Below are 4,815 nucleotides of genomic sequence, written 5' to 3' on the forward strand. Positions count from 1 at the left end.
ATATATATATATATACAAAACTTTTTTTATATAGAATCGTATTAAATTAACTGGTTTGAGGAGTTTCCAATTCGGCTTGATCAGTTCTAGTGATGTTGTCCTACCTCTTCTACACACTCACATAAACTTGTAAAGAGAAAATTTCATTTCTGGTTCTAATATTTATTATTCAAGTAAAAAGGTGATGTTTTCCACTTTCTAAAAAGGGTTCTATAGTAAATTAATGGAGACAAAATTAGAGATGAACGAATTCGGATTTCAACTTACTTAAGTGCGTTGTGTTTAAAAATGAACTTTCAATCTGTTAAAATTGAATTGCTTAATTTATAATTTTTCAATCAAGTCACCTCAACGAAATTTGTTAATTGGTCAAACCAAAATAATAATAATAATAATAATAATTCCGAGAAAGATAAATGACTGCAAATAAATTTTACCCTATACTATTAGTTTTTGCCTCTTTGAAAAAAAAAAAAAATTTATGGGCAATTGAATTATTTAGAAATTATTTACATAGAAATTGTTAATTAAATATGTTTGATTGATTTTATTTTCAACCTAAAAAATGTTATACTTGTCCATTTTTTATTGGTAGGTAGATGGGAGAGAGTGAATAAATGAGAGAGAAAGAGAGAGTAAATTATCTGAAAAATTAAAAACACACTTCCCCTAAAAAAAATATTTTCTTTGTTTTCAAAGAAAATATAGTTACATGACCAAAAGTAGGAAAATATTTTTCATAAAAAAATATCAATCAAAAAGCACAAAAATATGAATTTGGGTGAAAAAATGATATTTTTCATAGAAAATATTGATAATCAAACGCACTCTACTTGATTGACGATCTCTGAAAACTTCATATTTTCTACTTTATATAATATTGTGTTGTAACAAATACTTCTATTTATACGATCATTTCTTTAACAACATATCTGATCGCATGTAATGTGATGCCGTAAAAATATTAATTTTAAATCCAATCAAATATATATTCGAAAAAAGAGAAAATGGGTTGCATGCTTTTAGGATTCTTTATCCAAATTTTCAAATAATATTGACTTTTTTTGGGTATTGGCCACTATGCCTGCGAAAGTATTGAAGCCAAGAAAAATGCTGCGCCGATTTTTATGTGGCATAAGCTTATCAACTAGTTGGTCGGAAATAAAGTAACGATGCAATAAGTGGTGCAAATTATAGTTATAGTGAATTCTAGAATTTATCATGTTATCATGAAGCATGATATAGCTAAAGCATACATGAAATATTGATAAAATAAAATATGCACGATTTCTAACATAAAATGTAGAATCTCGAAGTTGTGTCTCACCAAAAAAACATAAGATGACAATAAAATAAGATAAGCATGATTTAGATCTCTCTCTCTCTCTCTCTCACACACACACACACACACACACACTATAAGGTATACATGACATAAAACATCGAGGTAAAATATGTACAGCTAACTCTATCATTTAAAATATGAAAATACCGACAAAATAAGATAAATATAACTATAACAATATATTGAATATCAACTAATTCTCTTGTCAAAAAAGTAAGAATTCCAAGAAAATAAGATTTATAGGACATAATATATCGAAACTAACCATTTTATCAGAATGAAACATGTTTGATTAGCACAAGATAACGTTTACTTGGCCACCATACGTGCTGCCTAATGTTAGCCGTTTTATTTTATAGAATTATGACATGTGAAAAAACATTCATATTTGAATAAAAAATCCATACTTTTTTTTTTTTTTTTTTTTTTTTAAAAAGAAAGTTAGGAAACGTCCCTTTTAAAATCTTTATGAATAGACAAGCAACTAACGCCCTTTATTGACTAATTCCCACGTGGTTAATTCTTCAAATAAGATAACGAATTAAGAATGCATGTAATTGGTAATTAAACTTTAATTAAGTCAAATGATACAATAGTATTGTACATGATTGAATGTTCCAAAATGGGGAGTTTTTTTGATACCTTTGACAAGGTTGCTCGTTAGATTTTAGTTTTTTTGGACTATTATCTTCCGTTGATTAATTTGAAAAGATGCTAAAGGTGAATCGGTTTACGATCTTAACTTTTTTCCCTTAAATTCGAAAAATACAAAATTTTAAAATGACAACTTTACATTTAGAACATCAATTTTAGCCTTCAAGAAGTTGTTATCGATTAAATGGGTAATCTGTATTATCAAAAGCAATTAATATTTAATAACACGAAATAGAAAAAATGAACGCAAGGCCATATAATTGTTTCACCCTTAATGTGGGAAGCCAAATTGCACAATATCGAATACGAGAATTAAAAATGTATTTTGAACTCATGGCTCAATATGTTCTCTCTCTACTATAATACACGAAATGAATTCTCACCCTAATACCTTTTATATAGTTGAAAAATTTATAATTATATTTATAACATAATTTTTTTTTTTAGTTACATCATATTTAAATTGCATGTAAGGTCCCAAATCTTGGCTCATTATAGCATTTATGTCCCTAACTTTTTTGATGCATTCTTATCTTAATATTACATGAAGTCACTGTTTGTCATCCTTTCTTTATATTCTTTCCTATTATTTTTCTACGATGCTCATTTTTAACCACACATTCTTCATTAAAATAATATTACACGCAAATGAAAAGTCTTTCATTCTTTTTTATCTGCACATTCTCTATTAATTACTATTCTATATTACATTTCTTCAAATTAATGGGACTCAAACGTGGCATAATTAATTAACAAATCTCATCTCTGATATGATTAATTTCTGTCCATAGAGTCCATTGGGAGGATGTAAAATAACTTATTCGTCCATTATATTTTTCTAAAAGTAATACATGCAAAAATATGACAAAATATTTTCGTTATTTTAAGGCACATAAATAGAATATTTCAACAAAAATCATCATCAAGGACTAAACGTGAAAATTAATAAAAGATTGAAAATAAGAATTCAACAAAAAATTTAAAATGTAAGAGTTCCAAATGAGCAAAAATTGAGGACCTTGTATGCAGTTAACTTGTAGTGCAACTAATAAAAACTATTGTTTGAACATAATAACCCTTGAAAATAATAGGACAACTTAATATACTTGTGAATTTCCTATAGTAGCATTGTAACACTAGAAAATATTTCTTCTGCAAAATCCTTTGCAAACTGAACCCCTACACCAGGGGGCCTACTACCCCTCGAACCCCGTTGACCTTAACGTGAAGGTCAAACCATGATTGAGGAAAAAATGTATAGTATATTATGCTCCAAACATTTTACAGGTTTATCTATTTTATCTCATTTGCCATTTTACTCCCACATTTCCCATCACCTCAACTTTATCGATGTCTCACCTTCCATGTAAACATATCCAAACTTGCAATGCAACAAGGGTAGATTAGGGAACAGGGATGGCAAGCCTGGGGTTGGAATTTAGAGTACCGATGATTGAATGAATAAAGTTATCAAAATCAGATAAGGTGAATTTGTAATAAGCTAGTTGCCTAGTTCAATTTAATTTCTAAGCAAGTATACTTATATTGAAGTGGAGTTAATTCAAGAATTGATTATGCAGTTCAATTTTGGGTTCAATAACATAAACGAATTTCTTTTTTTGATTTAAAAATATATGTAAACTTTTTAGTAGGTGAACTTTTATTAATCACTCAAAAATGTCAACAAATAACCATTTTCAACTCATAAACCCTCAAAAGGATCAAATTGAATCCAATCAAACTGGCTCAATCCGATTTGACTCCTCTATAGAGAGCCGACCATCATAAATAGTATTTTGATTGGCTTAATTCAGTTTTCAAAAGAAATCACATCAAATCAGACCATAACTACTTCCTATTTCGCTTTGAACTTATCTTCTATGCTATAATTAATATTTTGTCTAATTCAATTAGATTCGTCACGCCGAAATGAATTAGGTTTGACCTTGCACATCACCTTGAACATAAATGAGTGCTTCAACTATTCTTTGTGGCTATTGATATATGGTGGGTATCTTGCCGTTCCTTATCATAAGGATTTTTCAAAGCAGCTCTACCAATAGTAGAAAAGGGTAAAGTAGTCAAACGAGATAACGCAATTTCTTCATTTTTAAATTCCAAGATTTAACTTCAATGCGTTGTTGCTGTCAGTCATTTTCAAATAACTTCACTCAACCTTCTAATAATCTCTAAATTTTGACAAATTTAACCTTGAACAACATATATTATATGAAACTAAATGTGATTTTCAAATTTCCCTTTTTGTTTTCTTTAGCTCGAAAAGGTAGCCATGTACCCCTTAGGCTTGTTTAACAATTTCGTTTATCAAGTAACTGCTTTGTTATTTTATTAAAATTACATGCTAGATTTTTTGTAATCTCTAGAAGTGTCTATGTTGCAATGAACCTAGCATCCCACATAATTTGCCAAAGAATTTTCCATTTTAATTTTTTTCATTGAAAATCTGGACAACAGCCATAAATATGTCAATCGTCCAATCACTAATCGCCCATAAATATTTTGGCGCACATATCTGATGTAGTCAAGTTTGAGTTATGTTCAACTCACCACAATTTACACGTATGTCTCTATCTAAAATTTTAAAAGAATTTTCTACAAATGAAATAACTTTATATCATGACTAGACAAATATGGAGTGGTCCAAAATTTCTCTATCAATAGTTGAATATTATGTGCAAATTTATTTATTTTTAATCTAATTTTGTTTTAAATGTGTGTTTATTACCAATTATTTGAATATTAATCTCAATCATTCTTGAGAAAAAGTAAATTTAGTGACGAATGGCATGACGTTG

The sequence above is a fragment of the Olea europaea genome, unplaced genomic scaffold (genome assembly GCF_002742605.1).
Source record: "Olea europaea var. sylvestris unplaced genomic scaffold, O_europaea_v1 scaffold1721, whole genome shotgun sequence".
Lineage (NCBI taxonomy): Eukaryota > Viridiplantae > Streptophyta > Magnoliopsida > Lamiales > Oleaceae > Olea > Olea europaea.